This window comes from Equus quagga, unplaced genomic scaffold, assembly GCF_021613505.1.
Source record: "Equus quagga isolate Etosha38 unplaced genomic scaffold, UCLA_HA_Equagga_1.0 203_RagTag, whole genome shotgun sequence".
NCBI classification, from domain to species: domain Eukaryota; kingdom Metazoa; phylum Chordata; class Mammalia; order Perissodactyla; family Equidae; genus Equus; species Equus quagga.
In genome coordinates this window covers 10,367,304-10,379,437 of record NW_025798627.1, presented here as the reverse complement: position 1 = coordinate 10,379,437, position 12,134 = coordinate 10,367,304, and the positions used below count along the sequence as shown (strand labels likewise).

General features: G+C 36.9%; 1 protein-coding gene across 2 annotated transcripts in view; it reads left to right on the top strand.

Annotated features, from left to right (window-relative positions):
* Positions 1-12,134, top strand: part of LOC124233510 (PTB domain-containing engulfment adapter protein 1) — a 271,296-nt gene that overhangs the window by 87,853 nt on the left and 171,309 nt on the right. For both annotated transcript variants that reach the window (XM_046650656.1, XM_046650657.1), the window contains exon 2: positions 1,434-1,565. The gene's annotated coding sequence lies outside the window, so the exon portion shown is untranslated. The remainder of the gene's footprint in view (positions 1-1,433; positions 1,566-12,134) is intronic.

Genomic DNA, 12,134 nt, shown 5'->3' with positions numbered 1-12,134 from the left:
ATCACTTTAGAAATCATGACATAGTTTCACGGTTACCTTTTGCTGTGTTATGTTTGAAATTTCCTGTCCAGGATGAAAAAATCTAGTTCTCAAGCTGGAAGTATGTGATAATGCAGCCTTTACATTTTGAGGAAAAGTAAAATGAATTGTATGATTTGTATACCCTAAGATTCAGTAAGTGCTAAGAGAATACCATACGATTTAATAAATAATAGCATCACTGGGCAGAGAAACATTTTTTCACTAAAATTATAAAATATCTATAAATGACCTTAAATTCATACCCTGCTTATATTTTAATTCAAATGTGAAAATTGTTACCTTCTGTGGCAGATGCTGTTGATGATCTGCCTATAACCCTCTCCCTTAGCATTTCCCAAATAAACTCACTTACTTGAATTATTACCTCGGAATTTGCCTGTGGGGCCACCTTAACTAAGATCCCTTCTTTCTTTCTCTCTAAAGTTATGTTAGAAGATGAAAGAGAATAGGGTGAACGTATAGATAGGCAGGCCTCCAATGAAACTTGTGGCTAAGATGGAAAAAGATAGTTTTCAGAATAGTCGGATGACTTAGATACAGACAGAGAGGCCAAAATAAAATATTTGAGATCTGTCTTTACTTATAATTTGGGAAAGTCAAAAATACAGGTCTGGCTTTACCAACGGTCTGGATCAAAGTTATGAAGGGAGGCAGAAAAAAAAGAGTCAGATATGTTTTTGTATTTTTGCCAAAAAAAAGAGCTGTTTTTGCTGTTTTGGCAAGAAGAAATACTCTACTGTGAATTTTTTTGCTACTGTTTGTATCTATGTCAGAGGTATGTTTGAAATGACTGAACAAGGGAAGGCGTAATTTGTGTTGTTGCATCTGGAAGGACTTTTTCCTTTTGTCTGTTGGAATAAAATGTGAAAATCTCAACCAGCTGCTGTGTCTGTTCTGGTTTATCAAGAGGATGAATGGAAGGTTAAGCTACCTCAATGCTTCTCTATAGCAGTCCAAGTGGAATGAAAGTTAAACAGATGGGTGCTTTCTAAAATTCCGTTTTATCTTAATCAGGTACAAAGTATGCGCTTGGTTGGTCTAACTGGCTAATAAGGAAGGCGATAGCTGGGGCTGGCTGTTGTGCAGACCAAGGGAGAAAGGGGTAAATTGTCAACCAACCATCACTGTGTTTTAATAGTAACATATCCATGAGTTAAAACATTTAACTTATCTAGCACTCTTGCGATTTCCCCTTATCTAGCAATCTGTTACTCTACCTTTTCAAAAAAAATTACGTTTCATCATTGTTTTCCTGTTATTGGCTAGCTTTCTTGAACTTGCACAAAAAATACTTAGAATTTTAGAGTATGGATTGTAACCTCTAAATTAAAATACACACAAATGTAATTATTGATTAATTCCACTAAGTCCAATTTTACGTTTCTTTTTAGTTCCATGTGATTCCATCTGGTATACATAGGAGAGAAAGTGATTGAAGGAGAACTCAGATGGCAACTGTATGATTGAAACTATCCAAAGCCAAGCGTCTGTATGTTCTTTCAGCTGTATTTGAGCATACCCAGGTAAGAGTAAATGGTTGTTTGTTTATGTACTTTCCACAATTTCGAAAAAAGATTTTAAATTATAAAAGCGGTTTTTGTTTTGTACCAGGTATTAAAAAACATATAAAACGGTAAAATACATAAAACAGAATAAAATTAAAATAAGAAATGAGCCTGTTTTCTAAAAATAACTTCTATCATTTTGTTCTATATCACTTATTTCTGTTTTGTTGTTTTTTCCCTTTAAACAAAGTTGGATAATACTATATGTATTCTTCATTGAATTTCTTTATTTTTTTTTGAAACAAATCTATTTTGTTCTATTTGAGAATATGCATTAATGTTTCGAATTTTCCATTGCATTTGTTAATGTAAACTTAAATGATTTAAAAATGTTTTTTAGATTTTGTTTATTATTCAAAGAATATCCTTATAGATAAAATGATGTATACATCATTCATTTTGCATTAGTAGAGTTACTGAAATTAGCTTAATGGCTAAAATATTTTGAAGGCTTTTTATTCTTGTTGCTGAATTTACCTCTAGAAGGTGGCAATGAGTTATAGTTTTCATTAGCTATTTTTGAAAATGTTTGTTGACCCACTGACATATTTTTTTATTCAAAGAATTTCCCTAATAAAATATGCTTTGTGTTGAAGAAAAAATTCAAAATTAAGTTAAGATTCTAAATTTTGGTTGCAAGTAGTAGCATCTTCTCACTAAGCCTAGAAGAAAAGTGGATATTATATATGCATAATCTTTCCATTCTATCTAAAAATACAGTATTTATAAATGATAGCAAGTGTACATTATGCAGTTAATATTTATTGAAAACATTATTGCACTAAGCTTAAGCACTGTGATTATTTCAGCTATGGTGGTGGTGACGGGAGACATTAGGGACAGGATGGTACAGAAATAGTTTCTTGCCTCTCCTAATTTTCAATAAAATATGACAAGATAAGAAACCTATTTCAGTTCCTTAGGTACAGGTAGGGTGTACTAAGTGCCAAGATAGAAGTAAAAGGAAAGGGCAATTGCTGATGATAATTCTTTAAGCTTGGGAACTGAAGAACACTGCGCAAATGAGAGATCAGTTGAGACATACTTTTCAGGGTAGGTAGAACTTTGGCAGGTGAACATTTAAATGGAGGACCAAGGTGGAGCAAAGTTACAGAGCTGAGAGAGCACAGGGGATATTCAGGAAATTGGAACGATAGGGTAGATATAGCAGAGTATTGGGAAATATGTTTGTGATTTGGATTCTTAGGCATTTGTATTTCATCATAATATGATGAGGACAGTTGCAGGGGAATACGATGATCCGTGCAGTCCTTTAAGAAGCTTAATCTAGAAATGATATGTGGGTGAGACCAATGAAGAGAGAGCAGACCCAAAGGAAGGGAGGATGATTTGTAGACTTTTCCTTTCGTTTTCATCAGCATCTGTTAAACACTTGCTATTTGCCGGGCACTGTGGTAGGAACTGAGAAAAAAAGATGACGAGGTCATGATCTTCACTCCTGAGGAGCTTACAGTGTGGTGGATGAGACATGCATGACAAACAAATGAATATAATACACCATGGCAGTGTAAGAATTGAATCATATCAAGGAAAGACTAGTTGGTAACGTGTTGAGATGCAGGTTCTGGGTTTCTACTGATGAGTTTTTCCCACAGATGTCAAATCTGATCAAGTTTGCCCAAGAAGCAATGTTTCTAAACTCTGTAAGAGTTCAAATGAGAAGCAGTAGAAGCTTTATCTAGGGTGAGAGTAGTGTAAATAAGAAACAAAGCAGTGCTAGAAGTGGTGGACGCTAGAAGTGGTGGAAGTGCTAGAAGTGGAGAGGGTCTTTTAGGCAAGAGCAGCATATTGATGGCATTAACAGAAATGAGGAAAATATGGCAAAAGTGGGATTTTTTTTTTAAAAGGGTTGCTTTAATCACTAGCACCAATTTCTTTCTTTTTTTTTTAGGTATGCTTTTTGATGAGGAAGATTGGCCCTGAGCTAATATCTGTTGACAATCTTCCTCTTTTTTTTTTTTCTCCCCAAAGCCCCAGTACCTAGTTGTACATCACAGTTATAAGTTCTTCGAGTTCTTCTATGTGGGATGCCACCACAGCATGGCTTGATGAGCAGTGTGTAGGTCCGTGCCCAGTATCTGAACTGGTGAACCCTGGGCTGGTGAAGTGGAGCACGCGAACTTAACCATTCAGCCAGTGAGCTGGCCCCACTAGCACCAATTTCTTTTGTTTTTTTTTCCTGCTGGGGAAGATTTGCCATGAGCTAACATCTGTTGCCAATCTTCCTCTTTTTTATTTTTCCTCCCCAAAGCCCCAGTACATAGTTGTACATTCTAGCTGTAAGTCCTTCTAGTTCTTCTATGTGAGCTGCTGCCACAGCATGGCTACTGACAGACAGGTGGTGTGGTTCTGTGATGGGGAACCGAATCTGGGCTGCTTAAGTAGTGAGAATGCTGAACTTTAACCACTAGGCCATCAGGGCTGGCTCAAAAGTGGGATTTTTTGTTTGTAAAATAATAGGTTTGGTTTTGAACACTGAGGATTTTTCTGCCTGCCTCTCTCACTGTGTTTACTCATACCTTGGCTAGAGCACTTACAGCATTTTAAAATTTCATTGTTATTCCTTATATACTTGAGGATTCTTTTATTTACTATTAAAAGTGATTTGAATTTCCCTCAAATGAAAGCCAAGTATAAGAGAAAAACAAGTTACATCAAACAAAACCTATGAAATATGAAGTAAAGACCTGATTGATTCATAACCACTCTATATATAATTCAGCTTTAGCCTTTCCAGCAGTCACAAAAGCAGATATATGTTCTTGCCCTAAGAGCTGAGATAAATTTATCATAGGAGTCTTAGTATAATGGACAGGAAAAGTGTCTCTTACCACTTAGAGGTGCCTTAAATATTGCATGGTTGAAAGGAAAGGGAACTTTGTTAATGCATAGTTGTAAGTAAGTTAATTTATGGAAGTTCAGAATTCACTTTTTCCAGGAAGTCTTTCCTGACTTTTGGAAGGTAGACCAGGTCCCTCTCCTATGTGCTGTGTACCTTAATGCCATTTACATTCCTCTGTCATACCTCACATTGTGGTCTAGTCCTTCATTCCCTGAGACTAGAAGCTTCTTGAGGACTCAGTCATCATTTATGATTACAGATATAAATTTATATCTAAATAAAACTCACCATAATGTTTATTTTATATAGGGTACTCCATAAATATTACATAAATGCAAAATTGAATTCATTTCCATGGCTTCTCTTAATTATTGCTGACCCAGACATTTTTGTGAGCTGCATATTAGTTTTCCATTGCTGTGTATAAATCACTTCAAAACTTAGCAGCTTAAAACAGTGCTTACATATTCTCTTTCAGTTTCTTTGGGCTACAGATTTGGGCACAGCTTAGCTAGTGCCTCTGGCTCTAGATCGCTCTCATTATTGCAGTTAAGCTTTTGGCATCTTGCTGAAAGGATATGAGTTAGCTCATAGTATCAGAAAGTAATCAGATGAAACAGTCCTCAGGAAAGACAGGAGCCAGAGCTGTTCCAAGGATCCAGAAAACAAGAATTGGAGAGAGACTCTGAAGAGTACTGCCATGGAGCTAAATCTGGACTAATAGTGTGATTTAATGCTATTCTTCCCACATTCACCCACGGAGTCTGCGTGGCTGAGTTTGAATCATTTTCCCTCTGCCAGGAACCATGGCACTCAATTAACAATTCTCCCGAGACTGCCTGCGTGTGAGGAGGGTCAGTTCCCAAAGGGAAATTCGCAGTTCTGAGATGGGGAGTAGGTGTGGAGCAGGTGAAAACAATAGATGTTTACTAAACCCTTCTTCACAACTGTCATTCAAAAGCCATCAAACTGTAATGGCAATAAAATCTCAAGTCATACAGATTTTGCCAGCAAAATTAACGTAGATTAAATAATGGTGTTGCTCAGGTTTCGATAGATGTCTACTATTACGAAGAATTTATTTGTTCTTTGTTTTATACATTTGTTTGTGGTAATTGCCTGTAATGTACCAATTGCTGTCTTTAGCAATGAACATACAATTCTAACAATAGAATTAGTCCTTGCTTTGCTTTTGCAGTTTAGAGTCTAGTGAGACTGGAAATACAATGATTGATATATTTCAAGAAGTCTAGAGTGGGAGGTCTGTTAGTTTCCTATGGTAACTGTAACAAAGAACCACAAACTGGGTGGCTGTAAACAACAAAAATTCTAGAGGCGACAGGTCTGAAATCAAGGTGTCAGCAGGGTCATGCTCCCTCCAAAGACTCTTGGGGAGGATCCTTCAGTGTTTCTTCCAGCTTCTGGTGCTCCTGGTGTTCCTTGACTTGTGAGAGCATCACTCCAATCTCTGGTTCCATGGTCACATGGCCTTCTTCCCTTTGTGTCACTGGCTGTGTCCTCTCCTCTTCTTATAAATATACCAGTCATTGGATGTAGGGTCCATCCTAAATCCAGAATGATTTTGTCTCAACATCCTGAACTAATTAGATCTGTAAAGACCTTATTTCCAAATAAGGTCACATTCTGAGGTTCTGAGTGAACATGAATTTTGGGGAGATGCTCTTGAACACAGTATAGGAGGGTGCACAATACTGTTGGTGTTCCTAGCAGGGTCCCTGGGCCTGTACTTGGGGTATGTTCGAGGAGGCTACCTAAAGGAAATGATGTCTAAGCTAAGGGCGAATGTTCAATCAGAAGGACAGGGATGTAGCATGGACCCTCCCAGCATTTATGAGAAGCGTAGATCATTGGAAGAACTGAAAGTAGTTCAGTGCAGCTGGAGCAAAGAACACTGGGTAAGAGGTGGAGAGGGGAGATGATGGCGAAGTGGTTAATGGGACAGATGATAAGGGAACATGTAAGGAATTTGACATTATCTTGAATGCAGTGGGGTGCCCCTAGGGGGGAATTAAGCAGATAAACAACCAAATCAGATTTATGTTTTACAAAAACCATTTTGGGTGCAATGTGGAGAGAAGGAGTGATCGAGCATTACTGGAGAAAGAAAAGGTAGCTGGGAGACTGCAGTAACCCAGGTTTGAAATAGTAGAGTCTTAGAGAAGGAGATGATGATTGGAATGAAGAGAAATAAATGTAAATCTGGTAAATTGAAAAAGTGGAATTGATTTCGTGTGAATTAGAGACAAAGATAGATAAGAGAGGAATCAAGAATGACAGCCCAGGTAGCTAGCTACTGAGAAGATGTGGATGATGGTCATAGGTGCTGAGATTGGAAATGTGAGAAAGAGAGAGAGAGACAGACAGACATAGAGACAGAGACTTGCGAACAAAATAATGGATTCAGTTTGGGATATTTTCAGTTTTCCTTGCTGTGGTACTTCCAAATGAATATGTTCAAGAGGCAGTTGGCTATATGGAAAGGTGCTGCCGAGTAAGGAAATCTTACCTAAATGGTACCTGCAATTGTTGGGGATATTTACAAATAAATTTTATATTATTACTATATCTAACATGGGAATATTATGCAGACTGAAATCATGACATTTAGAAATAATATTTAATGGCACAGGAAAGAACCATTATAAAATGCAAGAAAAGCAACAGTAAAATGAACCAACCTGAGACACACAGTATCTGCCATAGGATCTCAACACTCCATACATCTGGCTATCTTTAATATTAAATACTGAATGTAAACGCACCTAAATGTTAGCAGTGGTTATTTCTAAGTGACTTTCATTTTATTCTTTTTAACTTATTTTTAAAGTACAGTGGGTCCAATAAACACATGCTACTTTTATGACCAGAAAAAAATACGTTTTTTTGGAGTAAATTTTACCACATAAAATGTACCTGAAATAGGATTTTCATAGCATAGTATTTTTAAAAATAAGTAATTAATTTTAAGGATTGGGTACCTTTTGACTTAGGAGGACAAAGAGTTGTGAGTGAATAAAGAGTTACACCACCTGAGCCAGGTATTTCATAAAATATCTCAAAATATATTTGGGGATATGGATTGCACATCCTCAGTTTGGTTAAGTAGCTGATAAATTGGGAAAAAATTACTACTTTGGGGCATAAAGTAGAAAATAAATTTAGATGGAAAGCATTTTTCACTTGATTTTGAAAACCATATCAGTGAATGAGCAATTTAATAAAACACAGAATTTGATCCTTTTTTGTAAGTTGTCATCAGTAATGCCAGGTTGCCTTATATAAGGTGATTAGACGTAACATTCCTGTGCAGATTTGACTAATTTCTGTCAGACTGAAGTGGTATTTAGATTTCTGGAATGCAAAGTTGGAGCTTTAATATTAAATCTACTTTACGTCTCCCAGGGTCCTGCTGTGAGAACAGAATGTATTTGCATGTTCTTCTGTTTTTTCCACCCAGATTCAAAATATTAAACATGTTAAGCAACTATTCCTTTAACACATATGGGATGATAGGACAGTGCCATTAAAACACTCAAGTCATCTTTAGGCCATTTTCTATTTTTGCACTTACCAAGAGATAACGCATAATTAATACCTCATAATAACTTTAATAAAAGACCAAAGGCTGGCTAGTGCCTGCAATAAGGAAAATCATTTGATACTTATGTGGGAGCCTATTTTTTCCAAAATTTTGATAATTGCTTAAGTAACATTGTTTGCTTTGACTCATCAATAAAATTATTTGCTAATCCTGATTTAGGATGAAGTATAAATATTTTGCTGTTTAAACTCATGAGCACATTTAATTCTCAGAGGGAAACTTTGAGGTAGGGAATTCAGTTGACAGATGAGAAAGCTTAGGTGGAGGTAAAGTAAAGTTGCCCAAGATCAAATGGCAGAGACGGGATTAGAACCCAGGCAGAGTCCTTATTTTATGCACTCCATTCTGCTGCGTGAAGAAGACGTATTAACGTGAAAGAAAGTATTTTAAGCCAAAAGTATCAAACACCTAGTCAATATTCCCTTGTCATCTTCTTGTGAGACGATCTGACATTCAGCTCTATGCTAGACACGTTACTTACTTCATCTTCTCCCACACTTTTGTACCTCCCACCCTCCTCATATTTTATTCATTTCAGGTCCCTTAGCTCTTCTCTTCTCTTGCCTATGATTCAGTTTTATAGTTTTATTTACATGTTCTCTAGTATGTATCATTATAAAAAGATTCCAAGATAAGCGCCTTATGTTGTTTAATTAGAAAGGATGAAAGCAGTGTTTTGAGCTAGTAAAACATAAGTGCATCAGTTCTTTGTCCTAAGTTAATACTAATGCAAAGAGCAATAGTAAGTTTTCAGGGTAATGAGATTATTAAAATAAATTTTGATATTCCCTTTTGTAATTTAAATTTATACTTGACATTAAATTATATTTCAAGAAGAAAATTATAGATTTTCTATTCCTTATGATAAACCAAGCACACACAGTAATGTCCCACTTACAACCTCAAATCCCTGGATAAAACAGAAAATAAATATATATAATTTGATTCAGCACTGTGCTGGAAAATAAGTCAGAGAACCCTCAGTAGACAAAACGTTTGAGAAATCCAGAAGAGGGTACAGTGTCAGATTTGAAAAGGAAGCCACCACCCTTCAGATATGCAAGTGGGAAGACTGCTACCCAAAGGTGAGTGAGGCACAAGAATGCTCCATACTTGGAAGAGGCAGGTTCCAGATTCCCGGAGAAGCCATGTGTCCAGGGAGAAGTAACTAGTTGCTTAGTTGGGATCCAGCAGAGGAGTAATCACTTATTCAAACCTGCAGAAACCCCGTTTATCTTCTATGGCGCAGACAGTGAGGATGTACGTTTGGATTAGAGAGAAACAGTGAAGTGTTCACATGATTGGCAATGATGAGGAAGATCTGGGAACCAAAGTGGCCCTCTCTTCAGTGTGTCCCACCATTCCCCACTCTCACTGAAGAGAGATGATAGCACTGAGATAAAAGCATTGACAAGATAAGCAGAGTGCGATTAACATATGACAGCAGAGGGATGTGCGAGCTATTGCTTGAATCCAGGAGAGTCAAGCAGAAATCAAGCGAGTTAAAAACTTGGTCATATTTCTTTAACATTTCAACTAGGCCAAAGCATACATGAGAAATATTTCAACCTAAAATTCCACTGTATATTTAAAATGTTAGAAACAGTGTTAAAATTCAGGAATGAAAATGGAGGACAAAGGTCGTTACATAGCTTCAAAACAAAACAAATTCTTTTTTAAGAATCCTATCTTTTTTTAGGATTTTGTTTTGTGTAATTCTTTCAAAGATTACCATAGAATGTCTGATTTCTGTATGTTAACATGGTCAAATATTTCAACACTAAAACCATGGAAAATATTGGAATCTCATGTGGTGCAGTAACTAGAGTTGCAGTTATTGATGTTATTTATTTGCTGATAAGGAGGAAACTTTTTGGCCTGTATAGAGTTTGAGCATATCATTGTTTTTTCTTACTTTTCAGGGACAGAATAAACAGTACTGGAGAAAATAAACTTTGATAAAAAATAAAGTATTTGAATGCAAAGGAGTAAAGAATGTGCCTTTTCATCTCCACCCCACCCTCATTTAGGAAATAAATTGAATCCACTTTAAAAAGTAGCAGCTGGTGCTCTACTTTGTCAGGCTTTTATAATGATTGGATATTTATTCTAGAACTAGAGAGCTGTGTGCCTGTGTTTATCTGTGTGATAGGGCACAAAGAATGTTTTTCTATTTCCTGAGCTTTGAAAGTTTCCAAATAGTAACAAAATATTTTCATTGTTTTTTCCCCAAGGTTATACTGTAGATTTTTAGCTTTTCAACACTGGCTTGTTTCTTTCCATTAGCAAACCTAGATATAATGTTATTTGGCTGTTTAACCTAGTATTCCCAAGCCTAACAGATTCCCGGTCATACTCTTAATATTTCATTGCAAACAAACCCTTTAAGGTAGCGTTAAAGGGCATTGGGCAATTTTTTTCCTCTCCCCCTGAGAGCCATAAGTAAAATGCTGAGGAAACTCAGAATCTTTTGGATTCCTTTGCTCTTTCCAGCTTGCAAAATTGTTAGTTCATCCATGTTTTTAGTAGTACAGAATTAAGGTATTTCAGTAACAAGTAGGGATGATTTGGCATGACGCAGGAATAAAGAGAATAATATATATTATTTAACGTATATTTTAAAACCCCACTTATTTAGCATCTGCTTTGTCTCTGGTACAGGTGTAATTGGTACTTTCATAAGTTGTATCCAACACTTACTTCTTAAAAATGACCCACTATCTAAGAAGCCTGTCATTCTTCTCATCGTGCAGAGGAAACAGGCCCGGAAGGATTGAGCAACTTGCCCAAATACGTTCAGCAAACTTAACACTGACGACACAGATCACCTCAGGTCCTTCTGACTGAAAACTGGTCATTTTGTCACAATACTTCTTAATCAATGTTATTAAAGGTGCATGTTGCTATTTTCAGAAATAATAACAAATGCATGAGTGCAGTCTAAGATCTGGCTTCTTCCTGCACTTCGTCTTCATTCTCCCTGCCTCAAGCCGACAAGTGTTAGACTGTAGATACTGGCGTGGAGGGCATTATTCCAGCCTCCCCAGGCAGGTGCTTTGAGCTGCTGGAGTTGTTTCAGTGTAGACCTGTGCTACCTACTCCTGATCTGAGATTGTATTCATTTGTTCATTGCCTTTTCCACTCTGCAAATGTTTATTGAATAACCACCATGCGCCTGGCACTGTGCTAGGCCCTGTGGATTCAGTAGGAAACAAAATAGACAGAACTTCTGCCCTTCTAGGGTTTACTTTTCAGTGTGAGAGCTTCATTGCAGCCTCCTGCTCCTCAATTTCCATGACCTAGAATTGAGGGGCTTCTTTAAAAATAGAACCTTCCTTGTCCGTTTTTGCTTTTTTAAAAAACTAAAATAGCAATGGAAAAATGCAATGAAATCATTAAATAACTATGCAATTCTTGCTCTACAGGGAAATCTGACCAACCTGTAGAAACTGTAGGCCTTCAGACAGTACCACCATTTTGTAGCTTGAAATTCCCATTCAAGTACAAAAGGATATGTTCAGGACAAGAAGGACTCCACAGAGGTGTCCATGACGTTGTTTGGAAGCATGGACTTTGTGGTTCAGTTCCACCTCTAACTATAGCTGTGGATTTAACGGTCAGTCCCTCCTCACTTCCACAAGGGCAGCTAGGCCATTCTCTTTGGGTTCGGTCCACCTCCATCCCTTACTTCAAGTGCTTCCTCATCTTCCCGTGTGCCTCAAAGTTTCACACATGTCCATTCCTGCTGTCTATGGATTGGTCTCTTCATGTTGCCACATCACTTATATTAAGGATATCGTTTGGGGTGTCTCTGAGCGATTACTCATAGATCAGTGTCTTAAGTGTAATCTTTTGGTATCCACAAGAGTTTTATTGATTACATTTTTTTAACTGTTTCTGTTATTTTTATTGAATTAGCTACTTGTGTTCAAATGTTGGTGACACCAAAGATGGGGCTACTTTACTGCCCATAGTCACTGATAATGTTTTTGGCTAATAGGTCTGCAACTATGTATTAGAGTATTCTAATAAGGAATTTTCT